This window comes from Schistocerca piceifrons, chromosome 4 (genome assembly GCF_021461385.2).
Source record: "Schistocerca piceifrons isolate TAMUIC-IGC-003096 chromosome 4, iqSchPice1.1, whole genome shotgun sequence".
Lineage (NCBI taxonomy): Eukaryota > Metazoa > Arthropoda > Insecta > Orthoptera > Acrididae > Schistocerca > Schistocerca piceifrons.
This window is the reverse complement of record NC_060141.1, coordinates 417,682,946-417,709,433: the sequence shown is the minus strand read 5'-3', so window position 1 is coordinate 417,709,433 and position 26,488 is coordinate 417,682,946. Positions and strand designations below refer to the sequence as shown.

At 43.9% G+C, this 26,488-nt stretch overlaps 1 long non-coding RNA gene across 1 annotated transcript in view; it reads left to right on the top strand.

Moving 5' to 3' along the window:
• Positions 1-26,488, top strand: part of LOC124795134 — a 655,622-nt gene that overhangs the window by 222,335 nt on the left and 406,799 nt on the right. The window lies entirely within an intron of this gene.

Here is a 26,488-nt window from a genome sequence, read left to right as displayed (position 1 = left end):
TGTCAATTTCTGGTTCTTGTAAGAGTCCCTGAAAAGCTTCAGTGTCGTCTTTGCAACGTCCTGCCAAAATAATATGTCGTAAATGTTCAGGTAATTTGATTAAGCAAATGCGGATGAGTTCTGAGGGGCTGTATGGGTTTGACAGGTACTGATTCTTGTGCAACATGTCTTCAAAATATTTCACAAGACTGGAAAATTCAGATTGTTCGAAATGTTTCATCATTATGATGCTATGTTTTACTCGGTCTTGTGTAGCTTGAGACCAATATACTGAGAGGAAGGCATGATAAAATTCTCCTTCACTGTGGCAATCGTGAATGACCGATCGCATTCTTACAGCTGGTTCATTCTCTAAATAGCCACACATAAATTCTAATCTGTGCTCTAATGACCAGTTGGGGGGGAAACAATGAGAGAATTGATAAAGCCACGCTTGTGGATGAATGTCGTTGCCAGAATTCTTAAATGTTTTGAATTTGCGTGTAGTAATGAACAGCTTACAGTCAAAATCATCGTGTCGGCGAACGCATGTCGGTCATTGTTGCGTCGTTTCGGCGGTTCCATTTCAAAATTCGGTGTACCTTGCCAATTTCTTTCATAATTTCCGAAATGCGCTGTGTTATTATTTTGCGGCTTTTCCGTATTTCTAAGTCCCTCTTCCCGTGTTGGAGCGCGACTGTCCTCTGAAATACGTAATTCTTGTATTACCTGTGTCAGCTGATCTTGTACTTGGTGTTGTGTATTAATTTGATTCTGATTTTGTTTGAATTTCCTAATTTGTTCGTACTCTTCTGTGTCATTAAAGACTACCCGTCTTGCATCATTCAGATTATCATCTACCTTCGTAGATAAATTATTTAGCTGATCCGAAAGTTCGACTACTTTCTCTGATAGTGAACTAATTTCCTCCATGTGTGTTTCTGAACCAATTTTCAGAGTATCTATTGTGTCCTTTAAGTTTTCCTGAGTTTTTGCAAGTTGCGTAACCAAATCGGTAGATGCAACTGGGTCAACTTTGGCTTGCAAGGTCTCATGATTTTCATGAACAATAGTTTGCAGTTCTTTTATGGCTGCTTCGTGATTCTGTAATGCATTTTCATGCCGCAAAAAAATAGGTTGGAAACGCTCACAAACTTGTGTTTTTACATCATTACAGACTTCTTGACATTTCGCTTCGATTTTATCTAATTCAGTAGTTAAATCTTCACGTGTTTGTTCAAGCGTGGTGTCTAACTTCCGAAGATTTTGTTCCATTGTATCTAACTTTTGAAGCTTTTGCTGTGTTTGTCTCTGATTTTGTTCCATTGTGTCTAACTTTTGAAGATTTTGTTCCATTGTGTCTAACTTTTGAAGATTTTGTTCCATTGTGTCTAACTGTTGCTGTGTTTGTCTCTGATTTTGTTTCATTTGCTGCATTAATTGCAATAATAATGTATTAGTGTCTGGAATCTGTTCCTCTATGCTTTGCGGCAGTGCATTTGCACCGGCAACATTTACATTTTGACGAGCAGAAAATGTGTCTTGACTTACTTGAGAAAACGGTGAGGACCCAAAACCTGAGTCTACAGTATTTGCAATATTGTGTTCTGTCATTCCTGATTCCTGAGGCGAGCTGTTGCCGACCGATCGATCGATAATGCTTCCCTGTTCACTACCTGTTTCACTGTCTACACCATTATTTGCCACCAACTCCATTTCCCTATGCACAGTTACCAAATTACTACTTTCAATGTCTGTTAATCCATTACACAGTGGTGCTGGTAAGCTACGCTCGTCGTCACTATTATTTCTCAGTTTACTTTGGACCCTAATGTTACGTTTTTCACACGCCATTATTTTCACAATATTTCACACGATAACACAGAAAACCACACTTTGAAGAGAAAAATAAGAGAACACATTAACATAGCACTGAAAATAATATCTAGTTAATTGCAAGTGCAGCTGCGAAATACTTGGTGCAAATCTTCATGCATGCCACAAGTGTTTTACTGTACAACAATGAAAGACTGCAACTACAAAGGAGATTCTCTCTATAATTATGAGCTAGCAATAAACAAAAGCTACACTAATCACACAAACTACAAGAAAAAATCAGAAGATTCCAGTGAGGTATCCTGGCAAGGTCGCCATATGAAACATCCCCTTAGAAAAATTATACATGACTGTGCTTAAACTGACACACAATATTTTTTTAGCGCAACGTAATCTGACTTTCAGTAATCCCTACAAAAGAATGGCCCTGACTAACATTAACCTATACGTTTCACAGATCACTTACCTCACAAAAATCTTCGTTACTCGAACTACTGCAATACAGTAAGTGCCACTACTGCCAGCTAAATAAAAGATTCAAACTACTGAAGGCACTAACTACTGATAGGCATAGTTAACAAATGAAAGATTTTGATAAAGAAAAAACAATGTATTTACCTTAATATTGTTCAAAAGTCATATTATATATAAAGATCAGTTCATGATATCCAGTCTTACAAATTTACTGTCTCTGTCCAGATCATCCGCTATCAAAACTCCGTCATCTCTCTCCCCACATCCACCACTGCTGGCGGCTCACCTCCAACTGCGTAACGCTATGCGCTGTTAACAGCCAACCGCCCAACACTACAATAGGCAACAACAATGCAAACCAGCCACAGACTGCACACAGCAGAGCCAGTGATTTTCATACAGAGCGCTACGTGGCGTTAGCAATATAAAAACCTAAACAGCCTACTTACAATTTTTCGTTTCTAATATACAGCGTGATTCACGAAGATGTGCAAAAATTTTAATATGTTTTTCTACAAGTAAAATTAAACAAAAAAGTTCACAAAAACATAGGTCCGCAAATGTTTAGTTACGTAGTCACGGCTAATATAAGATTTTGCCTGAAATTTAGCAACTTCGCTAATTTGAAGCCATCGCAAAACTGTATGAGGTTAAAGGAATGCACGATTTCCATTTATTTTGTTGTTATTGATTTTCTGAACCTAATATTAAAATATTTGCATATCTTCGTGAATCACCCTGTATAATACCTCGGTGTTGGAAAGTACCGAGATTTTTGCATTGTGTCCCACTACTGATTTCCTCTCAACATCCCTAATACACTGCGTCCAGGCCTCGGATAACGACCCCTGCACACACTGCCCTCTCTGGCCTCCATGCCCTCCATTCCTCCCCTCGTAAAAAAAGGAAACAGTAAAAAGAAAGAAAAACGGCTGTCTAGCAAGCAGACGATCGCGGGTTCGAGACCTGGTTCGCAAAAAAGAAAAAAAATGTATATGAGGGGACAGTTCGACTACCGCTCAAAATTATTTACTCGCCTATTATTTCCAACACTGGTAGTATTATTTAATGTATATGACATTTGAGAGGTAATATAATGAAAATAAAACCAAGTGTGTTTGCATGAAGTATTTGCATAAAGTTTCAATTTATGTTTTCTATGTCTGTATGACAAATACCATCTTGCAGTGTCTGATGTGGAGAGCTGATCCCAAGACGAATTATACTTACTTATGTGGTCTGGTACATTGTGACTTATTGTATTATTGATTGTGAATGAAGTCATTCACATCATTATTTATAGAGGTTTGATTTGGGCTTTCGAAGACTGACCTTCGTCCTGTAAATTTAATTACAAATACTAAATACTCAAATAACATATGCAGTTCACCGCAGCTTTATGATAATGCTCATGTTTTTTTTCATTGTATTACCTCTCAAATGTCATATAAATTCAATAATATGACCAGTGATGAAAAAAATATAGGCTGAAAGGTAAATGGATTCGAACTGCCGCCTCGTTCACGCCCCGCTTGTAGTGCGCGAACACTCATTTTTTGTTAATTTCACTTTGTTCGTTATTGGTCGTTGTATTTGCTCGGGGCAGACGCCCCATGACGCTTGTTCAAGTTTATCTTTGAGCCATTCGCTCAGTTCTTTTATTACAGAGTGCCGCTATTCCTCTGACTGACCACGCTGAGCTACCGTGCCGGCGAGCTCTCGACCACAGTGGCTTCTTACGATTAGCACCGTCGCACAGATACATCAGTTACATAATAGCGCATAAAAATTCTCGTACGTTTTTCTCGGAATAGCTGGGGTAGTGCACCTTGTCTTGTATGTTAACCGGGTGCCTAGAAACGACGGAGAGGCTCCGTCCCCGCCGCAGCCGCAGTGGTCCACAATCTCACGACGACTACCGCAGTCTCACACCAGACGAGTGTAATCTCTATGTTTGCGTGGAAGAGTAATGGTGATGTACGCGTACGTGGAGAACTTGTTTGCGCAGCAATCGCCGACCTAGTGTAGCTGAGGCGGAATAAGGGACAGTGGCGTAGCGTGAGGGGAGACTTTGAGACGTAGTCTCCCCTGTATTCGTGAAAAAGATGCAATAGTAATTCGTAACAAAAATATAAAAAACTTCTTACTAGGAGCACTAAATGTGCGAAGACGTCAGTACTGTAGCCCGCGCCGCCGCACCCTGAGTATTGGTGTATCTGCCTGCTTGAGACTCGACTGCTCTCAGTCTCTGCCTCCTTCCCTTACCTGGCTGTGTGTGCCTCAGCGTTCTCGGCTCCCCTCCACTTCCCCCTCTTCCACGAAGGCCGGTGCGCTGCACTTGCTAGCAGGTATCCAGATTAGTCTCTGCCGCTTCTAGTTGGCATTTAACACGGAAGTGAACAGTCGCGCGATTTGTGTTCGTAGTCATTCTTGTGTGATTTTAGTGCATATTTTCGTTGTGTCGCCACCATGAGTGAGTCAGCAACTGAACATCTTATAGAATTTTTATTAAAAACGCCTTTTTCTACATTAACGTACGAAAAAAAAGTGCAAATTGAAGGACAAACGACCTACTCCTATACGCAATGTAGTTTTAAGTGAACGGGGTCAGGGATTTTCTCTGCCTCGTGATGACTGGGTGTTGTGTGCTGTCCTTAGGTTAGTTAGGTTTAAGTAGTTCTACGTTCTAGAGGACTGATGACCATTGACGTTAAGTCCCATAGTGCTCAGGGCCATTTGAACCATTTTTTAAGTGAAGTCAAACAAAAACACACTTTTCAGACAGCCTGGTACGAAAAGTATGCTTGGCTGACTGCGAATGCAGTTAATAACAGATTACAATGTTATATATGTCTTATGTTCGGTGGTGAAAAGGAATGATGCAATGAGGGCATTTGTATAATAAAGAACTTTGACAGGAAAGCACAAAAGCATCAGATATCAAAATGTCACCTGCAGAACAAAGAAACATTTCAGTTATTGGGTAAAAGTAGAATTGAACAAGCCCTTTCTGAAGCCGCTTGCCTGACAGCAATAAAATACAACAAACAAGTTGCATCCAGCAGGAGAGTATTGGCTCGTCTTATTCAGGCAATTGTATTTCTTTGTAAACAAGAACTAACCTTTCGCGGCCATCGAGAAGACGAATCCTCCAGCAACAAAGGTGACTATCAGGAATTGTTGGATTTACTAGCTCAAGGAGAGCAGTTAATCCGAGACCATCTGTCATCATCTTCAACCTTTAAAGGAACTTATCCAGATATACAGAATGATGTAATAGAAATGATAACTCTGGCAGTTACTGAGAAAATAAAATATGAAATTCAGAACCGCAATTTCATTTCGATTCAGGCTGTTGAAACATTAGACGTGTCATGCAAGAGTCAAATGAGTATAATATTCAGGTACCGTATTGCAGACAAAATTGAGGAAAGATTCGTTGGATTTTACGACATTTCTGGAGAGAAAACTGCTGAATATTTGTCAAACATTGTTCATGTAGTACTGAAAGAATGGAATGTAGAAGAAAAAGTGGTTAGTCAAACATATGACGGCACTTCAGTGATAGTGGGCAGAGAAAGAGGACTACAACAATTGGTGAAACAGTTCTGTCCCTATGCGCTGTTTATTCATTGCTACGCATACAAACTGAATTTGGTACTGTTACATGCCTACAAAATCATATGACAAGTACACATGTTTGTAAGTGATCTTCCAAACATTCGTTATTCAGGAAATCATCAAAACTAAAGGTATTGCTAACTGAGAAACGATTTAAACTGCCACATGCAAGCAACACTCGCTGGAACTTTCGTTCCAGGGCAGTTTAAACAACATCTAGGCCTTTCTCAGGGCTATATAGTGTTTTTAATTATATATTTGATGATACAGACTCTGTGGGACCCAGGATCTTTGAGCTGTGTTGTGGGAATGAAAAGACGGATAAATGATCCTACGTTTGTCTACTTGCTTTGCTTCTACCGAGTGTGCTTTGTTTATGTTGATCATCTCTTTCGGTTCTAGGCGCTACAGTCTGGAACCGCGCGATCGCTACGGTCGCAGGTTCGAATCCTGCCTCGGGCATGGATGTGTGTGATGTCCTTAGGTTAGTTAGGTTTAAGTAGTTATAAGTTCTAGTGGACTGATGACCTCAGAAGTTAAGTCCCATAGTGCTCAGAGCCATTTGAACTATTTTTGATCATCTCTTTAATGTTCTTCAGTCAAAATCTGCCAGTATAACTGCTTGCCACGACGAAATAAGAATTGTTTTGAGAAACTTACGACAAGTAAGAACGGAAACATTAGTTTATGAATGCATTAAATGCAGCTTGTTTGCATGGCAACTTATCATTCTGTGACTGTCAAGACATCTCTCAGGGCACTAACTTACGAGATACTGGATTTGCAAATTGTTCAGATGGAAAGAAGGTTTCAAGACTTTCCCCAAATTGTTTGTTGAACTTTTGAACGGAAAGTGTTTCCCGAACTATCAAAAAGAATTCTCAAAGTTGAAACTGCTTCAATTATTAGAACAGTAACCTTTTTTCAAACAAGAACAACTTGAAAATGAACTGTGTAACATATACGATGATGAGAAAAAACAATCTCCAAGAATCGTCTTAAAGTACATTGTCAACAATGATTTAGACTCCGTTGATGAGGAAACAACGAAGTTCCTACGTTTGGTTTTGACCCTACCCGCAACTACAGCAAGCAGTGAACGAAGCATGAGTGCTCTTAAACGAGTGAAGAATTATTTAAGGAATTCAGTGTCCAACATCCGGCTGTCGTATTTGAGCACGTTAGCAATAGAAAAGACACTACTTGGAGAGCTATCCAGTGATCAGAGTGTAGACCGAGTTATAGACTTATTCGTGGAAAGAAAGGACATGCGCATTGCATTTGTGTACAAGACAACATAAGTGCTTCTTCACTTGCTGGTGGAGTTCTACAAATTTGTCATCGTTTCTTGAACAAGTTAGTTATTATTATTATTATTATTTTTAGTGGCGATGGTAGCGGTAGTAGTAGTATTTGTTGTTTTATTTGATGCATTTTGTTTCATTTGTTTAAATTATTATTTATTGTATTATTTTGTCTCCCTATAATAACTGCAGAGTCTCCCCGTCCTTTACAACCAAGCTACGCCACTGATAAGGGAACCAGCCCGCATTCGCCGTGGCAGATGGAAAATCGCCTAAAAACCATCCACAGACTGGCCGGCTCACCGGACCTCGACAGAAGTCCGCCGGGCGGAATCGTGCCGAGGAACCAGGCGCCCCTTCCCGCCCGGAAAGCCGTACGTTAGACCGCACGGCTACACGGGCGAGTAGTGCACCTTACTACTTTAATGGCCCACTAAAGGTGTACAAAGTTTGAAGTAAATCCGTGATCCCAACGTCGTGGCCTCCACTTGCCAGACTCGTCCTATTCGAGGGACAACAACGGGAATGATGGATGCCCATTAGCACTGACGTAACAACGGTACCCTGGTTTGTAAGTATGCAACCAGCAACATTCGCCTCGTACTCGCTCCGTTTATGATGTCTTGTACCCCTGTTTGTCATCCGAGCTCAGTTCGACCCTAAGCCCAGCCGGATTAGAGCAGTTGCTGCTGTCAGAGTTGGCAGCCCTGTGTACTAAATGTCGTACTCCGTATACCACAAATCATCTAAAAATTTAATCATAGATTCTCCCTACTATACTGTATAGACATAAGTAAATGTTTATTATTTGCTATCCTTCTTGCGGTGTGGAGCAATCGTGTATTGCCTAAACTCAATCGACAATGCAGTTAGAACTAATTAAAACTCATCCTCGTTTGCAGTACGTATGTGCTCACCTACAAAAGGTAATAGTGGATAATCAAATGTTCAAATGTGTGTGAAATCTTATGGGACTTACCTGCTAAGGTCATCAGTCGCTAAGCTTACACACTATTTAACCTAAATTATCCTAAGGACAAACACACACAACCATGCCTGAGGGAGGACTCGAACCTCTGCCGGGACCCGCCGCACAGTCCATGACTGCAGCGCCTGAGACCGCTCGGCTAATCCCGCGCGGCAATGGATAATCAATATCCGTCGTGGTACAACAGCGTAGATGGAATGCTGAAACGAAAGAATAGGGAACATGATAACCAGGATTACACAATGTGATGACCTTGTTTACAAACCTTTCTATGCGAATTCCAAATGTCAGGAGAGCAGTAAGACAAGCGTTCAATTAATTTGAAAGCAATGTATTATCTATTGAACTAATGATAAACCTTACGACTTTTTTTGTCTCTTCAGAAGTTACTCGGCGAATTAAGGTCATGTGTTCAGTTTCTCCAATATTATACAGGTTTCCAAAGTGAGGATGATACTGAGCAGCCGAAATACTGAATTCTGTCATCCGCAATTGTTTCATTGAACTGAATCATATAACATTCCTCTCTTTTGTTCCTATTGCTAGAACTGAAATAATAGACCTTAGTGACTATCTGATGGAAAAAGAATTAAAATCCCCCATTGGAGAGGAGGCATTCGCAGTTGGTAGGATACCAGAATGATTCCACACAGATTTTTTGATAAACTCGCAGTCTTCCGGCAGCTGAAGGAACAAAGTGTTTTAAGTGATGGGAGAAAGCCACACATGATTCTCGTTTCCAGATACAGCATTGGAACATATTTTATGCTCTCGTTTTATGACGACTCAAGAAAGCCTAAATGTCCGTTGTAGGCAGGGATAAAGATCACGTAGAGCAATCGTGTGAAACGCAGCTCGCTTTGTTCGTCCATCAGATGCAGAGGGCAGGAAACAGTGGCAACGAAGTTGATATTGTGTTTATTGAGATTACTAAACAGTCCTGCGTTCGATACACTTTTGCACTATCGCCCACAATAGGCGCTGCTGTGTTATCAGTTTGAGAGTTTCCTATAAAACAGAATTCAGGAAGCCACTCTCATCGGAGAATGTACCTGATGGAAGTTTTATAAGACCGTTAATTTCCATGCTTTATATAAATGGCAAGGGGATAATGAAGACACCTGTATCACGATGTCCGTCGATAATTCTGTTTTATGATTACGTAGTAAGGATGACTCCTTCAGTCGTATTTATTCAGTTACAGTCGATTTCGCTGTTATATTACACCATCTTTGGGCCCCTCTGTGATTCCACGTGATCATATGGATTCCTGTTATCATCATTATACATCTCATAACGGGTACAAAAATATCCTTGTCCACTATGCTGACCCTTCTTTCCTGCCTATGGTGTAAACGGCGTTTAGCACATCTGCCTATAAATACAGCTTGAAACGTCTTCTTAGAAAAATTATAAATGATTGTGCTTAAACTGACACACAATATTTTTAGCGCAACGCAATCTGACTTTCAATAATCCCTACAAAAGAATGGCCCTGACTGACTATACCTTTCATGAATCACTTACCTCACAAAAATCTTCATTACCCGAACTACTGGAATACAGCGAGCGCCAATACTGCCAGCTAAATAAAAGCTTCTAACTACTGAAGGCACTCATTACTGATAGGCATAGTTAGCAAATGAAAGATTTTGATAAAGAACAAACAATGTATTTACCTTAATAGTGTTCAAAAGTCATAATATATATATCAGTTCATGACATCCAGTCTTACAAATTTACTGTCTCTGATGGACATACGTCCAGATCATCCGCTCTCAAAACTCCGCCATCTCTCTCCCCACATCCACCACTGCTGGCGGCTCACCTCCAACTGTGCAACGCTACGCGCTGTTAACAGCCAACTGCCGCCAATACTACCAGCTAAATAAAAGATTCTAACTACTGAAGGCACTCACTACTGATAGGCATAGTTAGCAAATGAAAGATTTTGATTAAGAACAAACAATGTATTTACCTTAATAGTGTTCAAAAGTCAGTTCATGACATCCAGTCTTACAAATTTACTGTCTCTGATGGACACACGTCCAGATCATCCGCTCTCAAAACTCCGCCATCTCTCTCCCCACATCCACCACTGCTGGCGGCTCAACTTCAACTGCGCAACGCTACGCGCTGTTAACAGCCAACTGCCCAACACTAAAATAGCCAACAACAATGCAAACCAGCCACAGACTGCACACAGCACAGCCAGTGATTTTCATACAGAGCGCTACGTGGCGTTACCAACATAAAAACCTAAACAGCCTACTTACAAGCTGAAGAAGACATCCATATTATAGAAATATATAGTGACAGGTATCGTCCCACGATGTGCCGAAAGATGGACGTACGACGAATTCGGTTGTTTGTGTGGAGGTCACAGCTCGAAAAAAAAAATCACAAAAGTCGAGGAGAGAGCTGTGAGTATCGACGTTTGGTAAAGTTATGACAGATGATCATCAAAAATAATGAGTATTAAGCATAGATTGGCGGCTAATGCCGTCGTTTGTTACACGGTTATTGATCATTTGCTGGAAATAGTCCTAGTCATTAATAACCAATACTATGCGAAAATAGCGGCTTATACTAAAACGACCACAAAAAAGTTGTTGGAAAGTTAGAAGACAACCTGAGATGATTTTGAAAAATCCAAAGAAACTAATTCTTCAGGAAACAGGTTATTTTCGAAACAATTTCCCTAGACTGACAGCATATGGTAACGAAAGTTATCCATTATAACAGGGGTCCAGCGCAGGTTTTGAGATTGGAGAAGAAAGGTTGTGGATGGTTTGTTTCGCTGAACGATCTCTGCGGCGGAATGGTGGTGTTGTGGCTAGACCCTTAGTAACGCATACAGTCATAACATGTCATGGACATCCGATGCAACTGAACTCTTTGCAGGAAGTACAAAATGTTAATCGATTACTGGAATAGTCGGTTATGGGGGAGGTGAGTGGTCGACTTCAGTTTATCGGGAGAATTCTAGCAACGTATAGCTATTCTATAAAGGGGGCCGAGTGCAGGACATTTGTACGACCCATTCTTGAGTACTGCTCGAGTGTTTGGGATCGCAGCTGTGTGGAACTAAAGAAGACGTTCTTCTCGCGAAACAGTATAGAGGAAGCGTAGAGAGGAGGAGAAATGGGAGGTTCTGCTGCGAGTGATACAGGAAACGAACTGATTATCAGTGGTACAAGGCACCCTCCGCCAGGCAGCGTATGGTGCCTTGCGGAATATTAATGTAGCTGCACGTATAGTATGTTGCTGGTAAGCTCGTAACATTGTGTCCTGCCAGCGCTTTGGTCTGTTAACAGTTCAAGAAAACTGGCCCTTTGCAATTGTGAGTCTGTCTGTCTGTAAGAACACATAGCAGCTCTCAGAAGACGTGAGAAGCAGTGAGAGCAAAAGTGAGGGCGGAGGGGTCTGAGGAGGAGAAATGGGAGGTTCTGGGAGTGGCAGAGAGATGGCGCGCTGGAGGCGGGCGGCGAGGGCCCAGACGGACGTTGCCGGGGGCCACGCGAGCGTCAAGAGTCAATATTGACTTTCGCGGCAAAAGCACAGCGAAAAACCCGGCCTTGAATCCGCTAGCCGCAAAGGCGCCGCAATTTCTAATTAAAATTCCAAACAGAATTAATTTGCGGCTTGCGCAGAATGGCTGATCCCACTAATGAGCTTGTCAGAGATGTTCCTTCGACGCCGACCACCGCTTGCAGACACAGACGTCACTGGAAGTTGAATCTGTCTCCCACGTAAGGTGCTCCTCCGTGGAAATGAGCTGCAAATCTCGGTCCTCAGTTTATTTACATCGGGCGATAAATCTTAGGTACTTTGTTATGCACTACAGTGACCCGAATATAAGAGCCGGCCGAAGTGGCCGAGCGGCTCTAGGCGCTACAGTCTGGAACCGCGCGACCGCTACGGTCGCAGGTTCGAATCCTGCCTCGGGCATGGATGTGTATGATGTCCTTAGGTTAGTTAGGTTTAAGTAGTTCTAAGCCTAGGGGACTGATGATCTCAGATGTTAAGTCCCATAGTGCTTAGAGCCATCTGAACGTTTTTTTTTTTTTTTTCGGCGTGAAATACAGATGTTGAAATTGTTCCGATAATGACGCTTAGTCGAAATTAGCTAACCTCACGATTAAATAAACATCGCATTACAGCCTACTGTAGGCCATGTTTACGTTTATTCAAAATGGTTCAAATGGCTCTGAGCACTATGGGACTTAACTTCTGAGGACCTCAGTCTCCTAGAACTTACAACTACTTAAACCTAACTAACCTAAGGACATCACACACACCCATGCCCGACGCAGGATTCGAACCTGCGACCGCAGCGGTCGCGCGGCTCTAGACTGCAGCGCCTAGAACCGCTCGGTCACCCAAGCCGGCTACGTTTATTAAGCATCCCCACAAATACAAAATTTCAAGTATTTAAAGTGCTTGTTTACGATATTACGCACCGGCAGTATTGAAGTAATACCACCAAGTATAACGAGGTGATACATTTCATCAGATAGAAAGGTCAATTCTACAAATAGGGAATTACGCCTGTGGTAAGTTTAAGGTATTCTTAACTTTCGAGGCCTTTAACTGAACTGTTTGTCGAGAGATAAAAGTACCACAACCGTTTCGTCCGGTAGTAAGAAAAGAAATGTAACTTCCACTCCAAGACATTTCTTAGGTTTCGATCCTCTGCAGGATTTTACTGATGATTGCTAGTTACCCTACAGAGCTACTTACTGCTGAACCGAATTCCGAAATTTCCTGATAGTTTTCTTTAAAGGATTTCGCTCATGGAAGAAGAAACTTAATTTTATCTTTAGTTATACAAAACTGTCTCCATCGTATCGAATAAAATAATGGAACAGAGAGCCGACGGTTAGCTGTTAGAACACGTAAAACGTGCAACTTCCAAACACTAACAATTTTGTTGATAGTGGGCTCTCAGTGTACCATTATATCGATCTTTGAAAAAATATTTGTTCATTATTTATATCTGCAGCTGTAGTCTCGGTCCTTTTCCGGCACATATAAACTATATGATTAAAGCATCCGGACACCTAGTGGATATTAATATAGATTGTGTACATGCTTGCCTTTACGACGGCTTGATCTCACCTGGGTTCACTTTCAAGAGATGTCTGAATGTCTGTGGACGAATACCGGCCTGTTCTTCCTTAAGAGCCGAAACCGAGAAGTCGGGGATGTTGGACGCTGGTGGCTGGAGCGCGAAGTCGGGGTTGTAACTCAGCCCAAAGATGTTCCATTGGGTTCAGGTCGGGACTCTAGGCAGGCCAGTCCATCTCAGGAATGTTATTGTCCACAAACCACTGACTCACAGATGCTGCTTGTCCGCAGCTCGTGGTCTAGTAGCTAGCGTTGCTGCCTCTGGATCACAGGGTCCCGGGTTCGAGTCCCGACAGGGCTGGGAATTTCTCTGTCCGGTGACTGGTTGTTTGTGTTGTCCTTATCACTTCCATCATCATCATCATTAGTGACAGTGGCTAGATTGGATTGTGTACAAACTGTACTGTGTAAAAATTGGGACTTTGTACGGGCGCTGATGATCACGCAGTTGAGCGCCCCACAACCCAAACATCATCATCATCACAGATGCTACTTTATGACAGGGTGTAATGTCATGCTGATAATCAGCTCTACTGTACACAGTACACTGTGCGGTCAAATGTATTCATTTCTTTCTACATTATACATTTTCCTAAGTTCAATAAGAGGACCACACCCTAACCATGAAAAACACCCCCATACCGTAATCACCTCTGTAGCTCACTAATGGCGCTCTGCACGCGATGAAGGTTGTCTGGAGGGGCCTACATCCTGGAGGTATATAGCATTTTTAATATTTTGGAAGACCATTGGCGACTTGAAAATGTTCCACGTACGACCCTGTTAAACACCTGCGTAGTGCCGACTTTTAAATCATTTCCTTGAAAGGAAAATAGCTGACTACTCCGTTTTTTTTTCCTTTCCCTGAGAACTTGAGAGGGGGGAGGGGGAGGGAGTTGGAGGCGCAGGCTTTAGCCTGATTCATCACACCAACCCAGTCCTTTCCAATTATTCGTTGTTCAGTAGCTCTGCTCTTTACACCAGCTCGGCGTGGCTGAGCATTGACCACAGAAATATGTGGTCTATGAGGAGCAGCTCGACATTTGCAGCTCATTCCTTTTAACTTCCACGCGCTGTCGTTGTGCTAGCTGGACTGCTGGTAGCAATTTGGAACTCACGACTTCCCGCCGATTCGATTGGATTTTGTACAACGAGCTCATGTAATGCTGGACTGACCCTGTCCGTCATTACATTCACCAACAGTGGACTTGGCGTAAAATGTCCCTAATGGATATGTTACTCCATTTGCGGGGCATGTCTTCTCGTAGTGTCGTGCAGGTACCGTTACCTGTTCATCTCCTTGTGTGAATGTATCAAATACAGGAGATGCGCTTTAGCTCAGGTGCCTTTTGCAGGACAATTTTAAGTTGTTTCCTGGCTTATTAGACCACAAGTGTCCTATATCAAATTGTTCTCTCGACTTGTCCTACACCACTGTGTTATGTCGTAACCAATTGTTCCCAACACCAAGCTGATACTTCTTGCACTGATCGCAGAATCACGAACTAACACTTGTCTTCAACCTTTTTGATTCTCTCCTTTTTTACCACCATTGTAATTCGAAGGAATCATTTCCCTATCGCTTTCACCTGAGTCCGACAGTGGGTTCAAAATGGTTCAAATGGCTCTGAGCACTATGGGGCTAAACTTCTGAGGTCATCAGTCCCCTAGAACTTAGAACTACTTAATCCTAACTACCTAAGGACATCACACACATCCATGCCCGAGGCAGGATTCGAACCTGCGACCGTAGCGGTCGCACGGTTCCAGACTGTAGCGCCTAGAACCGCTCAGCCACCCCGGCCGGCCCCGTCAGTGGGCTACGACATGGATCTTCCAAACCCTATTTGTAAATAGTGAGGCGAAACAACGTTCATCCATTAGGCAATGGACGTAGGTGAGTAAAAACTTCTGAATATTTAGATTTTGCGCTAGAAGAGTTCCTTCGATGTACGACAGAACTTGCATTTTCGTTGGAAAGAGCAAGGAATGTAGATGCTACACTTACCAGAAGAAGATGCATAGTTTCAGATGAGTGTGGATACATGTGCAGCTGTTCCTCCCAGCGGTTGGGGCAGGGCACCCGAGGCGCGGAGCTCCTTGGCGGGCTCATGCATATGCAGCACTGGGCGCAGTCGATGCCTAATGACTGACTGCCTTAAGGGCCGTGGGAGCGCCAGGTGCGCGCCTGCAAACACGCCACCCGCGCCGCAAACGCGTCCCACGGCTGCCCGCCTTCTGCAAACCCAGCCGTGTGCAACGTAGCGCCACCTTCCCAACTTCCTACGCTTCATTCACTGGGTACTCTTCTAAGAAGCCAGAAAAATGGTCGGGAGTCCCAGTAACTATCAACAAGTGCACAATATTGGCAGATGTGTAAATTAGAGCTGTAATTCTTTGTGACAGGTAGATGGGTCACCAGAGTGCATTAGTATTGTTCCTATTTAGTGTCGTTACCAGAGCCGGAAGGGCATATAAGGAGTGTGAAAAAAGTCAGATGCTAAGTGGTCACCGTGAAGGACATGGATATCCTACTTACTCTTGTGGGACAGCGTTACCAGCACCCATTTGACAGGATGGCAGAATCGTGGAATATCCAGATTTGTGGGGCAACTGTATGTGACAGCAGCGCTCTGCTAAACTGCATGGAAACTTGAGGGTAGTCGCACTCGTGGTCAAGGCTGTGGTGAGAAACGTCTGATCACCACAAAAGAGGTCTGCCACATTGTGCATCAGGCTCATCGTAACCCCTTCATCCGAGAACAAGTAATGGACTCCCTGCGACATTCTGTGATATCCTGTTCCACAGTATTAGGGAACTACCGTTCCGTGAATAGGCTGCCGTCAACACTACAACACAAACGGCTGCGCTTGGAGTGGTGCCAAGTCTAGGAATTATGGACACTTGAATTGATTCGCATTCTGTCCAGCGTTGAATCAGGATTCTGCACTACCCCGAATGATCATTGTTTGCGAGTGTGGTGACGACCTTGGGAGAGATTCTATTCCCTCGATGTTCTGGAGAAGCACATCGATGTTACTCATGGCATCATGGTGTGGCTAGAAACTGAAGTCAGGTCGTGGCTGGCAGTGACTGAGCGAACGTTGACAGCAAAATAGAAGGACATGGTCATCCAGCATCCTCATGCGTTGTCTCTCAAGCGACTGTATCATGATACCATTTTTCAACAAGATAATGCTCATCCCCACAGGGCATGAGTCTCTATGTACTGTTTATGTAAGGATGAAGAACTACCATGGACAGTTAGAACCCCAGATGTTTCCCCAGTATCAGCTCGGAAATCAGGTCTATCCTAGTGCCAGTTTGCAGGATACACACCGTCAAAACAGGCCTTGACGATCCAACGGTGCCGACCGGCTGCCATGTCATCCTCAGCCCCTAGACCTCACCAGATGAAGATGCGGATGGACATGTGGCCAGCACGGCGCTCTCCCAGCCGTTGTTAGTTTTCGTGACTGGTGCCGCTACTTCTCAGTTAAATAGCTCCTCAGTTGACCTCACAAGGCCTGAGTGTATCCCGCTTGCCAGAAGCACTCAGTAGACCCGGACGGTGACCCATCCAAGCTCTAGCCAGCAGTTAACTGTGGTGATGTGATGAGAACCGAGTGTTACCACTGCGGCAAGCTCGTTGGCCAGTATACAGGATATCATGGACAAATTACGATAGTTGTGAGTCAGTTTGCCTCAGGAGAGGATTCAACTGCTTTATGACACCGTTCCCAGCCGAATCAGTGCATGCATCCCGGACAGATTGGCGCAACATTTGCTGATAAGCTAGCTCATAGTGCCATTTACTGCGAAAATCTGACTCGATTTTGTAATCACTGAAATAGCATCACACACCCTCTCACACTGTGGCGTTCGTCTTACCATTCTGTACGTTCCGCTTTTTTTGTCACGTAGTGTATTTCTCAGCCCAATGCTTCCAATAATACGTCCAGAGTGCAGTAATAGGCACACGGGACAAAATAAGGTATTCACCCCCAGGAGACATCACTGTAATTTCGTGCCACACCGTCTGTAGTCTCGAGAATGGACTCAGTCCGGGGCAAAATAGAACTCACGCGTTTCTTCACGTATGCCGTATCCAGTTAAAGTCACTAATTTTTAATTATATGCAGCAGAACTACCAAACTGTGGGAATGTTGATTAATACGTTTCACCCGCTGTTCGAAACAATCTCACACATTTGCTATTGGTAACTCACCGGCTTAGTTCAGAGGTCAAACGACTGTGAGCACGGCTCTTGTCATCTCACAAGATGGGAGTGTTCACAGCGTACTCATCATGAACATGTAGGAAAAAGGGCAGGATGCTGGTTCATGTTGACGGTAACATTAATGAGAGGGCCCATAAAACTTACAGAACGACGACCTGTCAGAACTACATCCTTAATACTGAAGGGCTCGCCGCCTTGAATCATTTGAAAAGAGGAAAGATGGAGACTCGATGGGTCACACTAAACGCCCCCAGTCAGTTACTGCCCAGGTTCTGTGTTGTTTGGCACACTGAAGACGTGCAGTTATATGTGCCTCTGCAAACGCCTTTTACGATGTACGCGACTCGATGTCCTCTGCTTGCAGTTGCCTTCCCTCACAAAGTAGTTGAGATGGATCTGCATTCGCCGGCCGCTGTGACCGAGCGGTTCTAGGCGCTTAAGTCCGGAACCGAGCTGACGCTACGGTCGCGGGTTCTAATCCTGCCTCGGGCATGGATGAGCGTGATGTCCTTAGGTTAAAGGAAGTTCACAGGTCCAGTGGCTGGCAGCCTGGCGATCAGCCTTTAAAAAATGAATAGGTATCACAGAAGAGAAGGACGAGAATTCTCAGTATCTATCATACAGTTACCACAGGTACCAAATATTTGCTATGAAACGGCATTCTCATGCAGAAAGAATTTTAGGATTTCATTGAGGATGAGAGAACAAAAAACTAAAATGATCGACACTGTTTACGTAGGAGTCTTTATTCCGTACTTTTTGCTAAATTTGGAGGCATGAAACAGGTTATGAGGGGGAGCAGATTAGTGTTGAGCGTATCGTAGGCAACGAGGTCATTAGAGATGGAGTGCCAGCCAGTGTGGCCGAGTGGTTCTAGGCGCTGCTGCTACAGTCGCAGGTTCGAATCCTGCCTCGGGCATGGATGTGTGTAATGTCCTTAGATTAGTTACGTTTAAGTAGTTCTAAGTCTAGGAGACTGATGACCTCAGATGTTGAGTCCCATAGTGCTTAGAGCCATTTGAAACATTTTTTGATCTGCTTTCACTCATAGCGGCAATTCTTATAATGTTTAAAATCGACTGCTTTTTACTAGATGCGACACTCTGGTCCCTGCCGGATAGATTCTTTTTACTGCCACTGTCGTATAGATCTTGCTGACACACCAACAAACCGGACAACTTGATTCACAGTGTAATCATGCATACATCCAAGCGCGATAGCTCCTTCCCGCGTATCTGTTAGTCAACCTGATCCTATACAACCGATTACCAAGTGATCACCGCTATCGCCTTGGCGTACGTCAGTGGTGACGGGTCACGTAGTCTCCTGTTATCAGATAAGTAATCTACAGCGCTCGTTTAAGGGGGTGACAAATATTCTGTGCGGTGTCCTTGTATCAAAGGATGTCAGAAATACATTAGCGCCGACGAAGAAAGCTTTCTTGGATAAAAGTACTTTACTGGTATCAGGAATTGATGTGGAATTTATGGAGAAGTTCTTGAAAGTGTGCGTCTGGAGCACAGCATAGTAGGGAAGTTGTTGTGTAACAAGCAAGAGGTATGCAACAAATACCGTGAAAAGCCATCTTCACACAGTTACAACCACTCGTCTGGCGTCTCTGTTACGTGCAGCAGCCTCCAGATGGCACTTACAAACAAGGACCTCTTCCTGTTTCGGCAGCACTTCTTCCGGAACCTTGTGTACATCCGCCAATAGTGTAGATAGTCACTAAGGAACGCTGTCAATCATGGAGTACTTCGCTTACACCTTGTACGAGCGGACACGGATATTCTTCCGCCGACAGCCTCAAATCATAGCACAACGCCGACTCTCACAAAGTTCCGCACGACCGTTACCTTCTGTGCCTGCAGTTAGCCAGTCAGTACTCTGAAAACTACCTTCCAACGTTAAGTCACTATTTACAGAGAACTAAGAGGGCCGTTCAATAAGTAATGCACCACTTTCTTTGTCGGCCAGTTTAGGTTGAAAAAATGCGGAATTTGTTGTGGGACATCGTGGAATATTCCAGCTTCAGCTCCTATACCTTCATAAAGATGTGACAGGTGGTGACGTTATACGCAGCCTTCAGAATGGCGCCTGTAACGGAGGTGTATTTCATGCAGAGAACTGTCATTGAGTTTCTTTTGGCAGAAAACCAGAGCATCGCCGATAGTCACAGATGCTTGCAGAATGTCTACGGAGACCGCACGGAACAAACGCATGGTGAGTCGTTGGGCGAGGCGTCATCATCGCAGCAAGGCCACGCAAACCTGTCCAATCTCCCGTGTGTTGGCTGGACGCACACGTCTATGACTCCTGCAATGTTGAAACGTGCGGATACTCTCATTCGAGGTGATCGATGGATCGTCATCAAATACCTCGCTGCTCAACTGGATATCTCCGTTGGTAGTGCCGACACACTCGTCCACGAGTTTTGATATCCAAAGGAGTGTGGCGGTCTGAGGCGCCTTGTCACGGTCCGTGCGTCTACCCCGTCGGAGGTTCGAATCCTTCCCCGGGCATGGGTGTGTATGTTGTCCAAAGCATAAGTTAGTTTAAGTTACATTAAGAAGTCTGTAGGCTTAGGGACCGATGACTTCAGCAGTTTGGTCCCATAAGACCTTCCCACAAATTTCAGTTTTTTAAAAGGAGTGTGCCCACTGGGTTACTCGCCTTCTGACATCGACCTGCTTGGTCCAATGAAGGAAGTACACCGCGGGAAGCAGTACGTGGGAGCGGGAAAGTTATTGATGCAGCAAGACGTTGGATCCGACGTCGACCAGTAGAGTGGTATTATGTGAGTATACAGGCCCTCCCAGTAAGGTGGCCGAAGGCCGTCGCGTTGAATGGAGTTGAAAAATAGGATTTGTATTGGTTCAAATGGCTCTGAGCACTATGGGACTTAACGTCTGAGGTCATCAGTTCCCTAGAACTTAGAACTACTTAAACCTAACTAACCTAAGGACATCACACACTTCCATGCCCGAGGCAGGATTCGAACCTGCGACCGTAGCGGTCGCGCAGTTCCAGACTGTAGCGCCTAGAACCGCTCGGCGACTCCGGCCGGCATAGGATTTGTAGCCAAAAGAGTGGGGAATAATATGGTGTATTGGAATCCTGAATAAAAGCAACCTGCTTTCAGAAAAAAAAAATGTATTTCATTACTTATAGAAACCCCTCTCTTACAGCCAGTAACAAGCGTCTGCGAACATTACTATTAGTAATACTTAGAATGTCTTAAACTGCCAAGAGACAGCAATATATCACTGTATTAGGTTTACGACGCCAAGAGCTACTAATCAAATTCTACCATAGTTAAGTGCCATTTCGTAGTATACTCTTAATAAATGTTATTTGTTAGTTGTTATTGTGTTGCCATATCTTTGTGGCAGTGCACCTCTGTCGGACAAATGTTTGATAAGCATAGCGTGCAAAGACCACCGTCGAAAGATTAATGACTAAGAAAAGTGGAATAACTGTGGAAAGCAGTAAGCCATAGGCAGATTGTACGCTGTGAAATTTAGAACTTTCCCAGAGTGTACATTGTTGCTTGAAATTTCTGGAAGTCTCCCCAATGTCTACAACTTGAAACGTCCCCTTAGAAAAATTATAAATGACTGTGTTTACACTGACACACAATATTTTTAGCGCAACGCAATCTGACTTTCAATAATCCCTACAAAAGAATGGCCCTGACTAACAAAAACCTATACCTTTCATGAATCACTTACCTCACAAAAATCTTCGTTACTCGAACTACTGCAATACAACGAACGCCACTACTGCCAGCTAAATAAAAGATTCTAACTACTGAAGGCACCAACTACTGATAGGCATAGTCAGCAAATGAAAGATTTTGATAGAGGACAAACACACACACACTTCATGACATCCAGTCTTACAAATTTACTGTCTCTGATGGACACACGTCCAGATCATCCGCTCTCAAAACTCCGCCATCTGTCTCCCCACATACACCACTGCTGGCAGCTCACCTCCAACTGCACTACGCTACGCACTGTTAACAGCCAACTGCCCAACACTACAATAGCAAATTCCAACAATGCAACCAGCCACAAACTGCACGCAGCACAGTCAGTGATTTTCATACATAGCGCTATGTGGCGTTACAACATAAAAACCTAAACAGCCTACTTACAAACTTGCCACCATGACATTTCTGGATGGTCATCTCCAGATGAGAACTGGCGAAAACACACTGAGCTCCCCTAACGCCACCAGCGCAAAAAACTTGTGACGCCCATGTCAAACTTCTGGACCTCCGGCAGCGAAGAATCAGTGGCAATATGATTGAATGGAACCTTTATCATTCGGGATGGCGGCTTCCAGCTAGATTCTGCATTGAATCCTGTCATAGAGAAAGATCGTGCTCAGTCGATGCCGTTCTACGATTTTGCTGCCTGAAGACGATCGGTTCGATGTCAATGAGGCGAGCTTTCAGTACGGAGGGCGATCAGTGCAGCTCAGTCTTACACCGGAAGCGCATGCGCTTGTGCAGAGCATGTGCAGTGACAACTGGGTAGATACCCATGTACCGGTGGTAACATAGTATCAAAATGGCTCTGAGCACTACGGGACTTAACTTCTGAGGTTATCAGTCCCATAGAACTTAGAACTAATTAAACCTAACCAACCTAAGGACATCACACACACCCATGCCCGAGGCAGGATTCGAACCTGCGACCGTAGCGGTCGCGCGGTTCCAGGCCGCTCGGCCACCTCGGCCGGCAACAGAGTATCTCAGCGCACTTTCGCTGGTGTTTACCTGAAGACCGCCAGAAGACACTGTGCCGAAGTATCGTGACAGCAGCTTAAAGATATCCTAACGTTCGTCCGAAATTTCACGGAACAGATTCTGTTGTGCACGAATCTGGTGTTTGCACAGTTTTCTGCAGCCATTTGCTTTATGATTTCTTACACTTCTGCCGTGTCACCTGAGAGCTTTCGCATCACTGCAGCCTCAGTCATATATTCGGCAATTCCTACAAATTTATACTGCGTACTATGTGCAGTTAACCGCTGGGATTGTGTTGCTGATGGAAAAAGCTAGATTTAGCTATGTACAAAAGTGAAAGATAGTGCTGTTTTTTGGTTACTTACATGTCATATAATCTATGGAGGCAGGAAACATAGGACTTTAACCAGCACGGAATGAAAATAGTGACTTTCTGAACTCTGCCTCTATGCCACAGATATTTTATGATATCACATTCATCAATAGTAAACTGAAACCATTAAATAATGACTTAACAATTGATCGCTGATACGTAAAAGGTCCTTTTAAATTATCATGCTGACAGCCTTCTTGATTTTGTGACGATAAGAAGAACAGAGCCAACCGACGCGTATTTAGCACAACTACAAAAATGGCTCTGAGCACTGTGGGACTTAACATCTGAGGTCATCAGTCCCGAGGCATGATTCGAACCTGCGGACGTAGTGGTCGCGCGGTTCCAGACTGAAGCACAACTACAATTATCCCTAGAATTTTTATCTCAAGAATCATTTCACTACTTTTTGCACGTGACACAGTTTCCAGTTAGAGCTTGTCAGAATATCAGTCTAGTGAAAAGAGTGGGAAGTACACTGCGCAACAGAAAAAAGAATCACTTCTTCGAAAGCCCGTGATTTTCTCCCACTGCGACGTTTAAGTTTGAAATTTGGCTCAAAGGTGAGTACATCCTTCCTCTGTGATTGTACGAAAGCGTGGCGTCCTGTGACGTCATCCACGGCCTCGACGACGCTTCAAACAGTAAGGTGTCCACAAGTGCGAAAAAAAGGTCACAGCACAGAAGTTCATGCAACGCATAAGGTCGACATTGGCGCCACATTTCACCACAATTCTGCCCACCGCCACAGTGGGCGTATCACAGGATGGGAAGCCGGCCGCGGTGGCCGTGCGGTTCTAGGCGCTACAGTCCGGAACCGCGGGACTGCTACAGTCGCAGGTTCGTATCCTGCCTCGGGCATGGATGTGTGTGGTGTCCTTAGGTTAATTACGTTTAAGGAGTTCTAAGTTCTAGGGGACTGATGACCTAAGATGTTAAGTCCCATAGTGCTCAGAGCCATTTGAACCATTTGAACAGGATGTGACATTCCATCCTACCCACATTTCACCCTCCTTTTGACGCCTCTGTGATGGAGGTTAGAGCAGCTACGCTCGTCATTGCAATCACGCCCTCTTGTTATGACTGACCGAGAAAAAAACATTCCAGACACATCGCCGTTCAGAATGGGCACAAAAGACCGCGTGGGGTGGCGTAAAGGGCGCCACAGAAACCACCCTTGTCCCTGGAGCATTGATCCTTCACAATTCGCGGTCTCGTTTACAGTAAGTGACAGGGAGATGTTCTTGACAATCTTTGACACTGCTGACATCCTCAGGCGTTTCAACTCTTCTCTAAGGACATTATGGAGCTGCATGCACATCGAACATTATCGCACCCGTTTGCAGCACAGCGAGACCACAATTTTTGTTCTCGTATTGAAACCTCCACTTAGAAAAATTTATGAATGATGGTGCTGATAAACCCCTTACGCTATTTGATTTTCAAACAGCTGAGCAAAACTGAACGTACTCAGACATTTCTCTCTTTATTTATTCTGATCATCACTAAACTGACACATAATATTTTTAGCGCAACGCAATCTGACTTTCAATAATCCCTACAAAAGAATGGCCCTGGCTAACAATAAACCTATACCTTTCATTAATCACTTACCTCACAAAAATCTTCGTTACTCGAACTACTGCAATACAGCGAGCGTCAATATTGCCAGCTAAATAAAAGATTCTAACTACTGAAGTCACTAACTACTGATAGGCATAGTTAGCAAATGAAAGATTTCGATAGAGAACAAACAATGTATTTACCTTAATAGTGTTCAAAAGTCTATATATATATATCAGTTCATGACATCTAGTCTTACAAATTTACTGTCTCTGATGGACACACGTCCAGCTCATCCGCTCTCAAAACTCTGCCATCTCTCTCGCCACATCCACCACTGCTGGCGGCTCACCTCCAACTGTGCAATGCTACGCGCTGTTCACATCCAACTGCCCAACACTACAATAGCGAATATTACAACAATGCCAACCAGCCACAGACTGCACACAGCACAGCCAGTGATTTTCATACAGAGCGCTACGTGGCGTTACCAACATAAAAACCTAAACAATCTACTTACAGGGTACACGTTGGAATCACTAGGGACCGTGCAAAACCATTCGACGAAATTTGAACGTGATCCGAAGCAGAAAAGGAGGCCTATACTTATTCTGCGTTCCTATATGGGAGGAGGATGCGCCATTGACATAGGCTTGATTAAGACACCAAGACCCCCCAGTTATGCAAAATCCTCTGCGATCACCGCTCACATTTAATGAGAATCTTAATGATATACCTGTACAGAAATAACCCGTGATGGAGTCCTAAGCCCTTGCAGACCGGCGACACCTTTGGCACCCTCCGATTCCAGATGTCTTACTGTTAGGCGCAAGAGCAACTGTCCAGCAGCGAAAGAGCAGCAACGTACCCTGCCCGCAGACGCCTGGGGAACGAGTCTTCGATTCTGTCTATATAGGCACACTTTTAAGGTGCTCAACAAAGGCGGATGGGTGACATCGAGGATTTTGCCGAACAGGAAGGTCTGAGAAAGTCTGTTTGCCGTTTTTTTCACGCATGTGTCAATGTCACCACCCGCCTCTCGCTCGCCCCTCCCCCCCCCCCCCCCCCCCGCCCCGTGATCAAGCCATAGGAAGACGTGAGATACAGGGATGAAAAAACATAAGCACCCTTTACTGCCTCAGATCACTTCAAATTTCGTCGAATGGTTCTGAATGGACCCAAGTGGTTGCCACTTGCACACGAGAGAAAAAATTACGGAGGCGCTACATTCCAAAGCGGTCAAATCACGTTTAATGTGAAACGTCCGAGCGTGTCAAAAGTATCAAAAGTTGTGATGAACGTCTCCCAATTGCTTGTCGCACCGCGAAATGTCTTTTTCGACTGCAAAATCTGTAGGATCAAGGCCTCAGGGAAAGCGTTAGTTTCATTGATGTCCTTTATGCCACCCTCAGAGGCCTTTCCGTGTTGATTCTCAGTGGCGGTGTGTGTGTGTGTGTGGAATGGTTTTCTCGGCCCCTCATAAGAAAACCCCGTGATTCAAAGCTGTCCCTGCGGTTCTAACCTCCATCGCAGAGGCGTCAAAAGAAGGGGTTACAGGGGGTGTGAGGACCTTTCTATCGTGTGACACGACCACGATGGTGTTGGGCAGACTTTTGGTGAATATGGTGCCAATGTGGCACCATTAGTTCACCTTACACTTCACAGGAACTTCAGAATTACGGCTTTTATTTTCGCACGTGTGGACATCTTATTGCTAAAAGCGTCGTCGTGCATGTGTGTGATGTCTCAGGGCGCAATGCTTTTGTACCTTTACAGAGGAATGGTATACCCACGCTTGAGCCGAATTTCAAACTTAAGCGTCGTGGTTTCGAAAAGTCATCCTTTAATTCTGTTGCATAGTGTAGTTCGAAATATGGAGAAATGAAAATTGTTCATTACATTAACAGTAAAAATATTGTAGCATCTGGCTGTATTGTTAGTGAGTTGCATTCAGAATCAAACAACTTGTATAACTTCCAGAGCGTAATAACGTCTAGAGCGATGAACTGTTATGACCTAATTATCCGAGATATAGGTAAAGCAGATACCAACAATAGATTTTTTGCTAGGAAGCTGAGAATTGCTGTATTCTGCTGAACTTTCTGGGATCACATGACATTCGGGTAATAGGAAAGAAAATCAGGATTACACAAAGAACGGCAGTGTAAAGGATCACAGGCTACCTTGTGAGACAGCAATAGAAATGCCGCATCGAACTTAACT